Consider the following 18685-nt stretch of genomic DNA (forward strand, 5'->3'; position numbering starts at 1 on the left):
GTCAGAAGGAACAAAGCCTGAGGAACAGCCCTCAGAAGGACCACAAAATGACGTGTGGCCGCGATGTCAAAGAGCAGCAGATAGTAGAGAGCCCCTGACAGCCTTGCAGAGGAGGCGTGATCATTCACCAGTCCAGAAACAGCGATTCCCACTGCCGCCGCAGCCCTCCCAGAACAGGCTGCGCACGTGGGGCAGAACCACATCCTCTTCCCAATCAAGCCCATCCTGGGCCTGGGCAGTGGGGCCAGGGGCTCTTCCCAGACCGAGGATGCACAGTGCAGCCACGAGACGGGTGCGGGTGGGTGCGGGGAAAAAGGGCCACACAGGGAGTGCTTGTGACTCAGCGATCCCAAGCTCCTACCAGCCCGTGCAGCTCCTGTTCACTTTGGACATGGAAGGATGTGGCCCCTCGACTGTAAGCCTCTGCCACAGACCCTGGGCAGATCAAGTGAGCAAGGGGGCACAGCTGTTTCCCATCCCTATGCAGGAACGCACAGAGGGCAGGCTGCAGGAACGCACAGAGGGCAGGCTGCAGGAACGCACAGAGGGCAGGCTGCAGGAACGCACAGAGGGCAGGCTGCAGGAACGCACAGAGGGCAGGCTGCAGGAACGCACAGAGGGCAGGCTGCAGGAACGCACAGAGGGGCAGGCTGCAGGAACGCACAGAGGGCAGGCTGCAGGAATGCACAGAGGGCAGGCTGCAGGAATGCACAGAGGGCAGGCTGCAGGAATGCACAGAGGGCAGGCTGCAGCACCTACGGAACAGGCATGGGGAAGAAACTCCCAAGAGGGAGGCTGACAAACCAGTCATGGCCTCCACTGGAGGCTTCGGTTCTCTGAGCTGGTGGAAGGACTGCCCTTTAATGGGAGAGTAGCAGGTGAGGAAGACCCTTGGACATGCCTTTTCCCCAAACTCTGGAACTTGTCAGCACTGGACAGAAGGCAGCATGGAGCCTCAGGCCACCCGCACCCAGTAACACTGCATGATGTGCAGGGTGGGCACTCTAGGTTGGGCAGGAGGGGGGGATGGTCAGGTGGCTCTCATGACCTGCATGCCCAGAGCCATGGCTGCCCAGGGAGGAACCACAAGGAAGCAGCCTGGGGCCCTGGCACACGGCACTGTCTCAACTCCCAAGGTCACTGTAAAGCGGAAGGGAAGGCACCAAGAACTCAGAATAGCTTGTCAGAGGGGTCTGAGAAAGGATTTTCCAACCACCAGCATATTTTTTCCTTCCTGTATTTGTTTTATTTTGTGCTTCTGGGGAGAAAGGCATTTCTGACAGCATCAAAGCACACAGTAATTGTGAAGCCAGGGCTGCTATGGGAGGCAGGATGGGCTTAAGAAACCAACCTTCAAGGACGGCAATGTAACTGGCAGCTACCTGGGCTTCCCAGAGAAGGCAGAACCACGGGCAGCCCCGACCTCAGGACTTGGAGCCCATGGGAGCAGGAGGTGCAGTGCAGCTCTGGCAAGCCACTTAACCTTTCTGAGATGTTTCTCTGATAAACCAGGGAGAGAAGAGCACCTCCCCAGCACTCAGGGACACCGTGGGGATGAACAGGGTTCTGCCTGCAGAGCACTTCGTGTTCCTCAAAATATAAATGCTGTACAAGGTGTTATTACTAAAACTCCTTGGAAAATGCAGGGAGAACAGGACAAGGATACCTTGAATGCCCATGACATCTTTCTGGCAAAGAGCTCCAATCATCTCGGAGACTGTAACTCACTCTTCAGGATGGCGAAGGGGGTGGGAACCATTCTCTGTTTCGGGAAAGGAGGTACACCCAGAGGTGAAGAAAAGTCTCACAGTGAAGACTTCATGACTGGGGGCCTCTCATTCGGCACAGCTGCCTCGGCTCCACCCGTGGCAGGTCGGAGGCCCTTTCGACAATGTAATGAGGGTGATCTTCCACGGCTCTAGCTCAGCAAATAACACCATAATTACACAAATAGCTATCAGGAAAGACTGCCTGACAACCAGGTCCATCTCTGGCCCCAACACAGCCACCCACACACTCTCTAGCTATAGCCCTTTGACAGGGCCCACACGTGGAGCACCTTCTCCCTGGGGATCCTGTGCCCACAGCCTGATTATTTATACTGCCAGCCGGGAGCCGGGTCCACCCACGCCAGCATTTTGGCATTTCTGACACGCTTCATGGGGGACACGGGATGGCTCAGTGCAGGTCTCTCTGCCAGAGATGGTCTCAGCACCACCTTAAGTGACAAGCTGAGATCCCTCCCTGCCCTGTGCCAGACTGTGCCCACTTCAAGGCTCTCCTGGTCACACAGGAGGCTGTGACCCATCCTGTTTGCAACATGTGCACGGCAATTTAGGTTACTCCATTGAAAGCTGCTGGCCTGTCCACAGTTTCCCCAGACAAATGTGTCCCAGGTCACCGAGCTCTTCGTGGTACAGCTGCACCTGCTCCCAGCGCCCACAGCCTGCCTTCTCTGCCCTTCCTCCTCATGCTCCGGCTGTGGACGACTGCCAACGGTGCACCACTGCTAGTCTGAGTGCTTTGCCTCTATTGCCTCATTTAATCCTCCCAGCCCAGTGGCATCTTTGTCCTCCCATTTTACAGATGAGAGAACACAAGTATAGCGAGGTTCAGTGAAGAAACCCAGGACATCTGACTCCAAAAACCACATTCTTACCCACCACCTCCCGCTGCTGGGATCTGGGTCATCTGCCTGGCTCTTTCCCATGAAAGCCAGAAAGAGCGTCACCCAGACACGTCCCTACTCTGAGAAAGGAAGGCTAGCTGTGACAGAGTGTGCAGACGCAAGCCTCTGGGCCTGGAGCGCTCCTTGTAGCCGAGGAGGACAGGATGAAACAGCAGTGTTGGTGACAATACCAGTGGGGATGGAGGCAGCCAAGCCGAGGAGAAAGCTGGCATTAACTGAGCCCGTATCACACGCCAGGAACTATGTCCCACCCTTTCCACAAATGCCATACAGGGCAGTTACTATTATTTTCTGTGACTTTACAAAGGATCAAGGAGGTTGAGCATCCTGTCTAAGCTCACACATGGAGTTGACAGAGCTGGGATTTTAACCCAATTTGCTCTGTGACTCTTGTGATTATAACCTCTATCTGCCTCCTACAGACCTGAGAAAAATCTAAGATTTCATTTTATTAAACATGTTCGACAAATTTCTAGCCCAACCTGAGTTGGGGGAGGTGACACAGGCATGCCAAGAAGGGGAGGGAGCCAGGCACACAGCCCGGGTGGTGGAGTGGGGAAAAGAGGGGGTGCACGGCCACAGCAGGCAAGAGCAGCGGACAGATGCTCAGGGTGGAGGTGCTGGTCCAGCCGAGGGCGACTACCTGCTTTGCTGGTTCTACCAGAGCTGTGAAAATTGTTGGCTACACCACTCTCCAAGAGGAAGCAAGGAAGAACAAAATAGCCAAATCTGCAGCTCAGTGGACCTTTTGGCACCTGTATCTCCACAAAACAGGAGCTCATAGAAATAATAACAACGCTTTGCCATTTGTTATCCAGAGGGCGTGTTCATGTCCCGTGTCTCTGCAAATGGTGATGACGATCTTGAGTGGAGCCCATTTTACAGATGAAAACACTGGAGCCCTCGGAGTTGGACCCTTTTCCACGCGGTGCCTGGAACTGATCGACGCAGTGAGCAAGAATGTTGAGGATTTCCTTATTTGACCCACAAGAATGCGGAGTTTCAGAGGAAAGCACAGAAGCCACTGAAAGGATTTCTGCTTTTTGGAAAAGAGTAACCTGCTCGTGGGATCCTCCAGCCAGTTAGTTACTCAGCAGGTGCCTTGCATACATCTGCCCTGAGCCCAGCACTGCGCTGGCTTTTACCGCACACAAGATCATGAGACAGGGTCCTACCCTGGGAATAGCCGGGCCAGCTGGACCAACACCACCAGGCTGGAGAGGTGGCCGCAGTGTGAGACAGGACACTGGCCAGAGTTGGAGTGTGTGGGTTAGAGACGGCCGTGGCTGACTCTGGCCTTGGGTCCAGGTAGACCCGGTTGAAGTTCCAGGTTCCCTCGTTTACCAGCCAGCAGGACTGCAGAAAACGACTTTTTCTCTGGTGCTCATGTTTTAAATGGGAATTAACGGTACCTACCACATAGAGTTGTCGTCAGGATTAAATGAGGTTCGTGAAAATAAACTTCCTAGCATGGCGCCTTGTACACAACTATAAATGAAAGCCATTATTAGTATTTATGGCCCGCAGCCATCATTCCCCAGGTTACGGAGGCCAGCAGTGAGTCAGAAGCCTGTGGTGGAGACAGGCAGGGAGGTCCTGCCACTGCCCCCACTGCCCCGGCCCCAGCCGGCACACAGAGGCTGCTCCTGGGCCTCCCCGAGCCCTGTCCACCCAGGCCTGCAGCAGCGTCTGCCCAGATGGGCTCTACTCCCTCTGCCGTCCTGCCAGTCCCCAGCCACCCATCTCTGGGAGGCGGCTTGCTTTCCCGATTTGCAGGCGTGCTTTCTTTTGGCAGGGAGCTGCTGCCGTCTATGCTCTGAACCGTAAAACAAGTTTCCATCAATAAATTAAGATAAGCGGAAAGCCAGCGCCAGAGGCGGCGGGCTGAGGTGGGCTGGCGAGCGGGAAGCTGTTCTGTGACCCAGAAGGGGCCGAGGCAAATCCAAAGCAAGACTGGGTCCCCATCCCCCTCCCCGGGTCCCCTGTGCCCCATTCAACCCAGGCCTCTCAGGCAGGGGGAGGACTGGGGAGTCACCTGCCTCCCTCTGGCCCCATTACATCCTCGAGGCGGGTGAGCCAAGTGTCACAGCGACAGGTACAGTCAGGCTCTCAGCAATGCTCTGAGCCAAAGTAACGGTCCCAAGTGCTGTGCTGGGTGAGCTAAATCACTCAGACACTTGCCTGCCCGATAAAAACTCTACAAATAAAAATGCTCCTCTCACAGAGCCTCCTTGCTCTTCAGTGTAAACCCGGTTCACAAAATGCACCTTCCACACCTCCACCTCCAGACCCTGCTCACGGCATGTCCCTCCACCTAAAAAGCCTTACTCTTCCCTTTGCACTGTTCCCGGTCCAATCCAGAGTCATCAAGGCCCAGCTGAAGCCCCACCTCCTCCTCCAGGCTCACAATCCTCCCTCACCTCCCAACACTCTGCAGTGGCTCGACTGGCCGTCATCGGCCCCAGAACATTCTCCCGCCTTGTTAGTACTGACCTTTGCCGGGTGCCTGTCCTGCCTACAAATGGCTCCCTTCAGACCTCTCTGCACAATTCCCTAGTGTCGAGCACAACGCTGGACACAGAGAGGCCCTGGTTCATAAACAGCCACATATGGATTGTGGGAGCCCGGGCAAAGGAGGGAAGTGGGAATGCTGAAGCAAAGGAAGTTTTCAGCTCAGCAACAGGAGCGCCTGCCCAGGCCGGTGCGTTGCTACACCACCTCCTTCAGACCCTCACGCTCATACAGGCCAGAGCATATGGCAGGAGAAGGGCCATCTGTCTGTCCACCGCCACACATGGAGAGGTGCGCCTCTCCGCATATGCCTATGAGTTAACAGACAGGTAAACCTTTAGATGAAGCACACTGACTATGTGCTGCTAACGGGCCAGGTCATCCTGGGTGTCACTCACTCCTCTGAGCCTTGATTTTCCCACCTATAAAACAAAAGGTTGAAACTAATAATCTGCAAAGCCCTCTCCAGCCCTAAGAGCCTATGATTGTGCTTCTACTTAGTCCTCTCCCTGGCTGTATGAGACAGGTAAGGCAACTGCTATGAGTCCATTTCACAGGTGAACAGGCGGAGGCCTCCGAGGCTAAGTGACTTGCCCCCAGAGCCAGGAGGCTGGAACCCAGCACATTTGCCTCCCTTAGAGTGGCAGGAAATGATGTCCAAGTGTCACGTGAGCTGGGCCTGAGAAGTGCTGCCATTTACCACTCACCCCCTTGTGAGATGACATCATGATCAAAGGCCCTGGTTCAGGAAACCGAGGCTCAGAGACGCGACTTGCTCAGGGTCCCACCGTCAAGGTCTGATGCCAATTCCCTGCCTGCCGAGGGAAATGAGCATTTAAATACAAGGGAGAAGATGGCAGTCTCAGGCCACAATGCCATTAAACCAAGACTGCTAATTACACCCCAACCTGGGTATCAGTCAGAATCAATGACGTCTGAGTCCAGGCGCTTTACTCACCTGGAATGAGCAGAGTTGTGCGCGGCCTCTGACCGATTATAGGCTGGGGGAGGCTCTTAAATCAGATCCCAGCAGGCCCTCCCTCCGCTCCTCCCACCCCTACACGGTAAGGATAAGCATTCTCACCACCAAGACCTGGAGGAGGAAAGATGCCATTTCATAAAGGGCAAACAGCAGGGTGGAGGGATGACTATGTGATAAACAGTGCACTGGGAAGAGGCACCGAGAACAAAGTTCAATGAACAGAATAGAAACATATTGAAAATAGCAAAAAGAAACAATTACTACACAGTTTCACATGAGATCCAAGGAATATATTTGCTCTTGCTTTTGCTTATTCAACGGAAAAAAAAAAAAAAAAAAAAAAAAAAAGAACAGCAGCCAGAGAGAGCCGAGGAGGGCACGGCTGAATTGCAGACGCTTGCACTTTGTGGCTCTGCGTTCCCTTCACCTCTCAAAAGACTGACTTTTGAGATACAGGTTGGCACGGGAGCCACAAGAAGTAACAAGTGGAGGGATTTAGGGTGCTGCCTCCAGGTACCCACAAAACAGACACCCTCAAACAAGCAGGGAGCGGTGCCACTGCTGTCCACTTGGCAGCTTTGCATCTCTGGAAGTAGAAATTACTCAAGAGAAAAAAACTAGATTTTTTTTTCTTTTTTTTAAATTTTATTATTATTATACTTTAAGTTTTAGGGTACATGTGCACAACGTGCAGGTTTGTTACATATGCATCCATGTGCCATGTTGGTGTGCTGCACCCATTAACTCGTCATTTAGCATTAAGTATATCTCCTAATGCTGTCCCTCCCCCCTCCCCCTACCCCACAACACTCCCCGGTGTGTGATGTTCCCCTTCCTGTGTCCATGTGTTCTCATTGTTCAATTCCCACCTATGAGTGAGAACATGCGGTGTTGGTTTTTTGTCCTTGCGATAGTTTACTGAGAATGATGGTTTCCAGTTTCATCCATGTCCCTACAAAGGACATGAACTCATCATTTTTTATGGCTGCATAGTATTCCATGGTGTATATGTGCCACATTTCTTAATCCAGTCTATCGTTGTTGGACATTTAGGCTGGTTCCAAGTCTTTCCTATTGTCAATAGCGCTGCTATAAACATACGTGTGCATGTGTCTTTATAGCAGCATGATTTATAGTCCTTTGGGTATATACCCAGTAATGGGATGGCTGGGTCAAATGGTATTTCTAGTTCTAGATCCCTGAGGAATCGCCACACTGACTTCCACAATGGTTGAACTAGTTTACAGTCCCACCAACAGTGTAAAAACGTTCCTATTTCTCCACATCCTCTCCAGCACCTGTTGTTTCCTGACTTTTTAATGATGGCCATTCTAACTGGTGTGAGATGGTATCTCATTGTGGTTTTGATTTGCATTTCTCCGATGGCCAGTGATGATGAGCATTTTTTCATGTTTTTTGGCTGTATAAATGTCTTCTTTTGAGAAGTGTCTGTTCATATCCTTTGCCCACTTTTTGATGGGGTTGTTTGAAAAGAACCAGATTTTACTTGGAGCTAGAACCTTAAGGTTCCTGGCGCCAGCTGCTCTGGGGAGCTAGAGTCTGGCTTCAGTTCAGGAAACTCTGACCTCTGTTGCAAAACCAAACCTCCAACAATGAAATCCTGCAGATTCTGCCCCTTCTGCAAAAAGCGGGTCACCAAGGCCCTGAAATGGGGATGCTCAGCCAGTGCCACCCAGGCCAGAGCATCCCTGGGGGAAGGGCAAGGCTGTGTCAGGCGCCCTCACAGTCACACAAAGCCCAGTGTCCTCAGTCTGTGGACACGACACTGTGGACACTGGACATGCAGGACGGGTCAGGGTCTTGCTCTTGCACCAGGTGCAGGAACCCCTCAGGGCTTCTTTTCCCAGTTCATCATGAGGGTGAAAATCAAGGTTTCCTGAACAGAGTGCCCACATTGCTTCTCAAATCACAAAATGCCCGAAAGGCAGTAGGCTTGCACTGGAAGGCAGTAGGCCCACTTTCTGTGTGTCACACATGCTCTGAGTCACATCTTCTGAGGCAGAGTGTCTGTCCTAGTCTTTTGAGCGTGCTTCTCCGCCTGTGTCCCCTACTTTGGAGATGCAATTCTCCATCTATTCTTCTGTCCGGGAGGCACAGCTTGGACCTGGGGCCCATGGTTGAGAGCACAGGCTCTGGAGCCAACATCTAGGTTCTGAATCCCAGCTCTACCCCTTGCCGGATACAACTCTGGGCGAGCTGACCTCAGTGACTCCAAATCTTCATCTGTAAAATGGGGGTAATAATGCTATCTCCTCTAAAAATGCATATGGTACTGACCACATTAGGCTGTCGTGAATATTAAATAGGACAAAACTTCTAAAGCTCTTAGAACAAGAACACAGCCTGACGCGGAGTCAGTAACAAGTTAACTATCACCGTCACCACTATTACCCTCCACATTTCATCCACCTGCTAATCCTTAGGCCACATCCCCGCAAATCTCCTGCAGCCACCTCTTCCTTTCCACTCTCCGGACCTGGTTCCCAGTCTCATCCCTTTGGCCAGAACACAGGGTAGGTGTTCGGGTTGGTTGCCCCACCTCCTCTCTGTCACCACAATCCAATCGCTCTGCCCAGAGCACATCACGCCTTCCAGACCCGAGAGGGCGCCTACAACCCAAGGGATATGGCTGATCATGGCGTTCCTTCAAGGCCTCTAGGGGCTCATCATTTCCATATTCTTTTGCAAGTATGCCTGCAATCTAGGGTCCTCATCCCTCTGGGAACACACCCCTGTCTTTGGGGCTGATGCCTCTACTCTGAGAGTCCTCCACCAGCCATGCCCTTCCTTCCACCCTCCACCAGTCAGCAGTGCCCTATCATTTCCATGAAGGGCCCATGGCCTCCACCCTCCCTGCCCCTCCACCTCTGTATTCCAGGAGCACCTGACTCCCCTCACCTAACCCATTTTGCCCTGCAGATATTCACTTCTGTTGGACTCGCCCCAGCCAACTCTATTCGCAGGCCTGGGTCTTGCTCATTTTGCATCTCCCTACGGTGCCTCACGTAGAGTAGGCTCCCAACAGATATTTTCCAAGTTGAACTACGTTTTCACAGAAGGCCAACTCCCAGCAGCATGGGACTATGATGGTTCACCCTGTTCTGTGTAGCCCCAGCTGGTACCCTGGGAAAAAGTCTCCACTTATGCTGTCAAGAACCATAAGGGTCAAGCCCCATCCCTACAAACACCAAGTACCTCCAAATTCTTCACTGGCACAGAAATGGTGTTACATCCATTGGGAACAAATCTGCATCCCCACCCCAAGGCATGTGACAACAGGGACTACCAGTGTGCTTTGTCCGGGTAACTCATTCACGCCATCATCTTGCTCTCTTTCCAAAGTCACTTATTAAGCACATAGTATGCCAAAAACTACATCCAGCACCGCACAGGATGTTAAAACGCCCCGAGGGCCCACCCCATCTGATTACTGTCGAGCAGGGTGGGCAGCCCTGCCCGTGAGCTCCAGACTCCTGCACCCACGTGCCCCCTCGTTATCTCTGCCTGGATGCCTCACAGGCATCTCACGCGTACTAGGTTCTCAGAAGAAATCTTCCTGCTCAAGCTACAGAGAACCAAGTGACTCTTTCATCCATCAGTGAGGCCTGCCAGCTCTGCCTCCAACTCCCATCTCCAGTTCACCCATCTCTCCCCACCTCCACGGCTACACTGCTATCATTTTCTGTTTTCCCAGCAGCCCTTCTTGCTCTTCTAAACCCATTCTCCACAGAGCAGCCAGGATGGTCCTTGTTCAAATTTCTCCAATAGTTTTTGCTCACATGTGGAACAAATTCCTTCCCATGGCCTACAAGACCTGGCCTCTGCCTTCCTCGCCACCCCCGTGCTGGGTTCCCACTCACAGGCCTCTGCTGGGTCCGAGGCCCATCACTCTGTTTTGCCTTTGGTGTTCCCTTTTTCCAGAATGATCTTCCTTAGGTAGTCACATGGCTGGCTTATGCTTATCCTTCAGGTTTTCCTTGCTTCCTTTCTGTTTCTTGTGACAGTCTGTCACTACTTCAAGTGTTTATTTATCATTGTCTGTCTTCCCTGCTAAACGTGAGCTCTGTGACAGGAGAGATCCTGACTTGCTCCTCATGCACGCCCACGGTGATGCACTGTGCCAGGCACATGGTAAGGGCTCAGTAAATACCTGTAGAAGGAGGGACGGAGGGAGGGAGGAGACCAGGGCTTGGAAATCTGTCCTTGAGAACTTTCCTCTGAAGTACCATTTAGTACATGATGAATCAACTTCTAGAGCATCACCAGGATCCTGGGAGCGGTAGCAGGGTACTGAGTTACAGCAAAGAGAAAATGCTGCAGGCCGTGAAAAGCTCTGTCAAAGAAGGGCAAGAAGGAACTTGGGCTATGAAATCAGTGGACTCCAGTGAGGCAAAAATACCTGTCCTGGCTCTGCAAGCTCAGGAAAGTGACGTAACTTCTCTATGCCTTCATTCCTCATACACAAAATGCAAATGACAGCAGCAAACTAATAGGCTAAATAAGCACCATGCTCAGTACAGTGTGGACATTCATGTAAAATTCCTTCTTTCTGGATGCTGCCTGGGGGCTCAGACCCACGCTCTATTTCTAATTAAATCAGCCCATCCTCCAGCTCCACAGGTGTTGGGCTGCCTAGAGGCACCATCACTGGGGTATCAGCCATCTCATCTCAGGATCCCACCTTAAGGACAAGAGACAGTGGGGGTCAAGGTAGTGTGGCTGCCCTCTGGGCACTCTTGATCCACTGAGACCATGAATACATTTGCATTGTGCATTGAGATTTCAATAAATCTCTGCTGGAAGTAACCAAGGGAAGTCTGGCCCCAGGTCAACCTACCATTCTCATGACTTGGGAGAAGATCTTGGGAGCAGGCACTTGAGGGCAGGGGAGTGGGTCAAGGAATGATGTTATTCAGCGCTGCTTGCGTTCTAGAGTTACCCCAAGCTCCCTGCAGCCTTGGTGGAAGGAGGAGGAGGGAAGATAAGAAATGGTGTCCACAAGATTGCCTGACGTTGTGGTCTCAAATGCCAAGCAGCAGCTAAAAACAGGGTTAGTCAAGGCTCCCACCATCACTCTTCATTGCTGCCAGAAGATAGCAAGCTACACTACCCAGGCCGGAGACACTCACGGAGGTCTCCCTCCCTGCAGTAATCTAGGCCTGCCCTCTCTTCCCATTTCAAAGGAGAGGACACCAGGGGGATTCTGGGCCCCAGAATATATCCCTGGATGGAAAGGACATGTCTTAGACCCACAGGACTCAGAGACAAAATGAATCTCGCCAAGGCTCTCCCTTCTTGAACCCCCAGAGCCTGTGGATTCAGCCCCAGACTGAGCAAGCTGCACCTGCAGACGAACCAGCCCTTGAGACCCCTACACTGTCAAAGCCATCCCTGCACCTCTCTCCTCTGCCACCCCCTCAATCATTCTTTCTGCAACTGCTTTTCACCATGCCATGTCCATGCTCAGGGGCTTCACTGGCACCCACTGCCCATGAACGGAGCCCAAACCCTCTGTCCTGCACTCAAGGTCTTCCATGAGCTGACCCCAGGTTTATCTCCCAGGGAGCCCCATGGTGAACCATCTTACTCCACAAAACAGGGAGGGAAGTTTGTCATTCCCACAAACATGGCTTTGCTCAGGCCACGCCTCTGCCTGGGGGGAAGGGCCTGCTTCTCCTGCAGAACCACCTAAGATTCTCCTCCTCTGAGGTCTCTTTCTCTGGTGAACACAAGAAGAAATAGAAGGAATGAATCAGACCCTCACCACCTCTGGGCACCTGCTGCACAAGCCCCCCCCCCCCCCGCCCCGCCCCGCCCAAAGTCTCCTGACCCATCACACCTGTGGTTAGAAAGAAACCATCATAGTAGGTAGAAAGGGTGTGAGAACAGGACAGGCAGCAGGCAGGCTGCCTCTGGGAGCCCTGCTGAGATGCCAGCGAGGAGGGGGCGGGAGGTGCAGGAGACAGGCCTGGCTTTTCACAAGAGAGCTTGTTGGGGATAATTTATTCCCACAGTATCTCAGCAGGTTTCAGTCAGTTGAGTTTGTAATGGGACAAGCAGCCACTGTTGTTCTTGGATGCTGCAGAGACAGTAGCCATCAAGCAGAGGATGGCCCATCGGGGGAGGGACACTCCATGGGAACCGGATTTCACAGTCCTGGAAAGAAGAGGTTCCAAGAAACCTGTAGTATGGTCTATAAATCCCAGCAGGGAGTAGAGCAGCATCCTCCACTTGGGAGGAAATGGGGTAGGACCTGGAAGAGAAAACCAGGTTGAAACCCCAGGGTGCATGAAGCAAAAAGAGCAGAGAACTGCCCACATGCTTCCTCCGAGACCCCTAGGAGAAAACAGGACTAGAAACCTACCCTTACTCCCTGCAGAATTGGCGAGATGTCATGCCACCAGCAGACTCAGGTACAAAAGCCCAAGACCCACAAAGCAGCTCTTTCTGCTCTTGCCTATAAGGCTGGAGAATGGCACAAGAGTCACTGGAAACTTGGTGGGGAGAGTCTCGTCACTCATCAGACTGTGAGAAGGGTGACAGGATGAGAAGAAAACCCAAACTTCAATGTCACCTGCCTGGTACCTGCCACCCAAGTCACCCTCGATATTCAACTAAACCAGGTTCTCCCTGGATCTAAGCTACTCCCCAGGGTGAAGAAGCTGATTTCTTCCTTTACTACACGACTATCCCAGGACAGTCCTCCCCAGGGAACAGACTCGTCAGCGAGATGGCCATATGGGAGAGTTGCCGTGTATTTCAGGAGCCAACCCACTCTTGGATGGACCCTCTTGAAGTCCAGCTCCATGATGGCTCCTGCTGTCTTGTAGGCAATGCGAAAGAGTCATGACTTTGGGGTTTTCTGTAGTCCCCCGAAAGAGTTAACCCGGCTACCAAAGTCAAGATCAGGGGCGCCGCTGGGGAGCTTATCTGACCTCCTGAAGAGATTAGCACCCAGCTCAAGAAATGCCAATCAGCCAACAAGGCCGAATTTAACCTCATCCAGCCCTCCTGGCCCTAGCCAGGCCACTCCCAAAATCGACGATTACGCTAGAGGCAGCTCTCGCTGCAGCCCGTCATCCGCTATTTATAACCCACTCGCCCTCTGGGGGGAACCAGACACCTCCCATCCCAATGCGGTGCCCGGCGCCAGGCCTGTGGCCTCGGCCTCAGGGCCTCCATCGTGCTGGCTGTGACTGCCGGACCCCTGCGGCAAGTGCCTTCCCTGGTCCTAAGTGGCTCTGTCCTGTCATCTCTGATGAGTTGAGTGCTGCGCTCAGCGGGGCCCGGCCTTTCCAGGGCAGCTTCTTACGAAGCCCCCAGGACTGCTATCGGACGTGGTTTGGCTCCTGCAGCCTCTCTCACCAGCTCACCACTGGGCCTCGGGACCCTGCCCCCACAGCTCTCCTCCCTCTTTCTCATTCTTTCATCACCTCTCTGGCCCATGACAACCCAACAGTCTGAAGAAAGGCCAAAGCAGCAAAGGGGTGGGAGTGGGGTATTTATGGCAATGGAGGACCAGCCTAGATCTGGGTGCAGGAGGTACCTCCACCTACTGCAAGAGGCGGGTGACCAGCTAACAGCCCTGCCTGAAAGACATAGCAGGCAAGAGAAGGGTTGCTTTCAACTCAAGAAAACTCAACAAGCATGCGCCCTGATTACTGGGACCTCCCACACCAGAGGTACAAAGGGGTGTCCAGCTTGTTGCCACACGATCTACATCTCTACCAAATCATGCTCTCATCTCTGTATGGATGAGAATTCTAACGATTTCCAATGAAGCCAAACCCTCGTGGGTTCATTTATTTGTCTGCACAAAGGCTTTGCCTACAGCATGTCTGTTTGAAAGATACTCACCATATTCTAAGGGTAACCTAAAAGAAGAAGCTTCTGTGACTTCTGGGTTACTGAGCTAGACACCCCAGTTCTTTCTAAAAACCAATTACCCTATGACACCGAACAAGAAAGAAACCCCACTGGTGCTTCCATGGAACTGACACAGGCCCCCGTGCTGTCCTCCCCACACCAGCTTACAAACGCCATGTGCCTTTGGGGTGGCACAGGGACAATCTCAGGAATATGGTGGCAAAGGGCTGGGTGGGGAGAAAGCGCTGGAGAAAAGTTTAATAATAGAGCTGGGTTGGGCTCGGCCCGTTTCCTTTTTCAGTTGCCCTGATCGCTGCTCCCATTACGTGACGTGGCCATGGGCAGAGCCAGTCAGCTGCTGAGGAGATTCAAACCCAGGTCAGCCTGGGGGCCATGTCTCCTTAGGCCACCTCTGCGAAGGGTCCACATGCCACAGTCAGATGAGGTCCACGCACAGCTCACCCGGGCTCGCCTAACACAGCCTCTCTATAAAAAGCCCAGAGCTGGCGAGACAGACAGAGTCAGGCCGGAAGGCCCAAGGTTGACTGTCCCTGCACCCATCAGCCCTCCTGCCCAGCTGCGTGCCTTGCTCCCCATTGTCTCTCCTGATTGTGCATTGCCATTTTGGGCTCTGGGGGACAAAGGGGAGCTGAAGACTCTCCTGATTGTGCATTGCTATTTTGGGCTCTGGGGGACAAAGGGGAGCTGAAGACTGCAGCAGGAAGCTCACAGGGTGGGGAGGTTGGCGTCAAAGCCAATCTCTTGGCGACAGGGCAGCTGCTGCCCTCCTTCCAGCCTCTCCCCTGTCCCCTGGAAACCGACAAATACAAGTCACTCAACAGTCAACACACATGTGTGCATGATGCATCCACCCCATGCAGTGGTCACAAACCGTAGACAGAAATGTCCACATGAAAATACGTGGTGCATGCTGGTCATCAGTCATGGATCACTAATGGAAACTGACTTGGAATCGATATTATAAGGACAGGACTGGGGAAGGCGTACTCATAAACAGAGCCCTTGGCGACTCACAGTTCATCTGCAAACCACTTTCTAGACATGTTAAGCGGGTTTACTAAGAGTATCCCCTTCAAGGTCACCACAAAGCAAAAATAAGTTAATACACAAAAAGCACTTGAAGCAGTGCCTGGTGCCTGGTGAACGTTCTACAGGGCTGGATACTGTCATCATCATCATGAGAATGGACAAGACAGAACCCAGGAGTCACCCATTTTAGCTGTCACTTTGGTGAAGAAATGTCGAGTGTGTAGCTGGAAACTTGGATCGGGCACAAGGTTGGTGTAGAAGGCGCCCACAGGCCTGACCCAGGGGAAGGGGCAAGGCTGGGCACTCGCGTCCATTTTTTGTTGACTTGTGGGCAGTTCTCCCTCGCTTCTTACCTCTACAATGAAGAGACTCCCTCAGCATGGAGGAGGTGGGGCACGGGGCAGGGGTGAGGGCAAGGAAGAGAGCATCTGAGCATTGAAGAGGTCACAAAAGAAGCTGCAGTCCTGAAGGTAGTAAGCACCGGACCCCAATAAAACAAGGCAGGGCCTCACAGAGGCATGGGACCCTGCCCGGCCTGTGCTGCAGAAGGAGTGGCTACTGACAGCACCATTTACAGAACCGGCCTGTACTCCAGGCTCGGGGCTGGGTGCTCCGGATGCACCGTTCCATTTAACTTCACACTAGTTACAGGAGGTGGTGTTGATAACCAAGACTCAGCAGGAGGGCCAGGACTTGTTCCCAGCCCCATTTGATGCTATCATCTTTATCCCCCCACTCCCCTGCTGGGCATCAGAATCACCTGAGCATTTTCACACTGTGGATGTCCAGGCTCCACCCTGGACCTCCCGTTGCACCAGAGTCTGCAGGGCTACAGCCATGCACCTGGGGTTTTGGGGCTTCCAAACATCCACAGGTGCTGCTGATGCCTGGCCAGGAAGGCACACCACCAGGCCCACACACAGCAGACGGAAACATTCCCAGGGACACACTGCCCCTCCCCACATTCCCTCCAGAATGAACACCCTGTCTCACTGCATCCTCACCATGATCTATGAGGAGGTGGGTGCCACTGTCACCCCCATTCACAGATGAGAAACAAGGCCCAGAGAGGTCAAGAAACTTACCAGGGTGAGAGCTAGGCAGGCCAAAGCCAGAATCCAAAATCTTAAGCACCAGGCCCCACTGCATCCTTCATGAGTGATTGTTATTACTTTGTTCACTGAGCCGGCAGGCAGCCTCCTAAGCGATTTAATGATCTTTACTGCATTTTCCCTATCGTCTTTTTATTTGGTTTTCTCAGGTTCTCAGGCCTGCTTAGGGCAGGCTTGGGCTGGTGGGAGAGAGAGACTGTAATACGTGAAGCAGTACGACAGGCTCTGTAGACGTCCCAGAACATGTTGATCACCACCCCCGAGGACACAGGAGCACTTCTGAGAGGTGGGTCAGATCCACGTGAGCCCCTGCTTCCCAGGTGGGAGAGAGTAAACAGGGCGGTGCAGTGGCTCACTCAGACACACCACGCAGCAGTTCAGTGGGAGGGCATGACAACCAGGTCTCCAAATGTGAGTTTAGGGCCTGCCGTGCAATCGTGAAAACCTTCTTCCAGACTTCCCTGAAACAGCCCCATTTCCCACCTTCTGCACCCTCCTCCTAACAGGTGTCCACTGGCCCTCAAGGGAGAAAGCGGCACACCCCCAGCAGCCTGCTCACTAAGCCCCTCAAAGGAAGGGTCCTCTGCTCAGCCTGAGAGGCACCTCTTTCTGCTCCCTTCAGTTTAAAATAGGCCACACGGAGGCCTGCCAAGATCCCATGCTCTTGGCAAACAGGAGGGTTATATTTCTGGCTGCGCACCGTGAAACACTGGACCAGGGAAGGCTTCCCAAACCAACAGCTGACTCCGGCTGTGATGACAAGAGGATCTTGCAAGAGTCGGCCCAGGCCCAGCTAGCAGCAGGCTCCCCGCGTGTGTACAGTAGGAGGGGGCTCCGTCCCCACCCTCGGAGCTCTGGGAGTGCAGGGACGGCTATATAAGGGCATGGGGCTGGGGGGAGCCCAGGATTTCTCCCTGGCCCCGGAGACAGCACCCGCTCACACAGGCCTGTGCACACACCTGCCACGGATGAACATTCCTGCGTGCCATTCCCTGGCCTGGAATGGGCTTCCCCATCTCGCTGCCATCACCGTAACCTCTAAACGCCATTCCAGTCTCACCTGCTCCACGAAGCCTGGCCAGAGGCTCCACCTCTCCCTGGCCACACCAGCACCAGGGAGTGTGGAAATTGTATTCCCCACAGGAACTGGGTAGGAACTAGAGGCGTCTGGTCTTAGAGAACTTGAGGGACACGGCAACTCTGAACATGGAGGTATGCAGAGTTTTAAGTGCCGGGGGGGGGGCGCCATGGTTCATGGAGTCTGCCCCATGAGACTCTAGCGGGGCAGAACAGGGGCCACGTGCTAGAAGCTACAAGGTAAAAAACGACCCCTCACCCTCACTCACGCAGGGACCCAGAGGTGGCCGATGTGGTGGCTTAACCGTGAGGTCCGCACCATGAGAAGTCTGGGTGGAAGCCCAGTGGCCCCCTGCCAGGACTCTGCTTCAGGCAGGGGCTGTCACGTTAGCTGTTGGTCCCAGCCCCTTCTCGTTCTGTATTTCTCCACTACACTAGGGACTCCCTGGGAGCAGGGTCCCCTTTCCAGCTTAACGCTCCCATCCCAGCTCTGAGCTCGAGCTGGTGCCGACAGGCTGCCCATTCCTCCAGGGGCTGACAGCTGGTGCCAACGGTCAGAGGCAGGAGGCCTAGGCAGCCAGAGGTGCTGGAACCCACCGTTCTCTGTGTCCCTCTGTCCCTTCAAACTAAAGGTGTCCTTTGCAACAAAACAACCTCTTCCCACACATACGGCCCTAGAAATTCACCAAAGCAGAACAGTGATTATCTCTGGATGATGGCATTGTGAATGATTTTAACTTATGCTATTTTCATATCTCTCTATTATTTCCAGTACTCTCCAGTGACTATACTAGTTTTATAACCAGAAGTTAACTTTTGAAAAAAGAACTTCCTTCTCCCCTCTCAGACATGGCCAACATTAGTCGAGATCTGCCACCCAAAGCCCTCGACCTTACCCCTCCCTCCTCCCCACACCCCCAGCACCCTTCCACCAGGGAGGATGCCACCAATGCGAGGGGATTCAATCACTGGGGCAGCTCACCGCTGGGGCCTGTGGACAGCCTGCGGCACACAGCGGGTGCACGCTGAACGCTTAGTCATGGAGGACGTCTCTGCTGGGGCTCTACATGCCACCAAGTCTCCCCAACCATCAACAAAGACAGCCTTTGATCTTGAAAATGTCCACAATTTCTAAGTAGCCCACAGTGCCACAAAGTCACCAACTGAAATCCTTCAGACACTAACCTGGGGAGAGGGTAGTACTAGGTCATGCCTCTGACTGAGATAACTCCCAAAACACGGGGGTAGGGGGAGGAGGAAGAAGAGAAAGATGAGGAAGAAAGGGAGAAGGGGGAGGAGGTAGAAAGGAGAAGAGAGAGTGCATGGAACAGAGCCCAGTGCCATCCCCATATGCCACCCTGTCACCCCGGTCCAACC

The 18685-nt window shown here is 53.3% G+C and overlaps 1 protein-coding gene across 3 annotated transcripts in view; it reads right to left on the reverse strand.

Annotated features, from left to right (window-relative positions):
- TSPAN9 (tetraspanin 9) overlaps positions 1–18685 on the reverse strand; it is a 206199-nt gene that overhangs the window by 16423 nt on the left and 171091 nt on the right. The window lies entirely within an intron of this gene.

The sequence above is a fragment of the Symphalangus syndactylus genome, chromosome 5, assembly GCF_028878055.3.
Source record: "Symphalangus syndactylus isolate Jambi chromosome 5, NHGRI_mSymSyn1-v2.1_pri, whole genome shotgun sequence".
Classification (NCBI taxonomy): Eukaryota; Metazoa; Chordata; class Mammalia; order Primates; family Hylobatidae; genus Symphalangus; species Symphalangus syndactylus.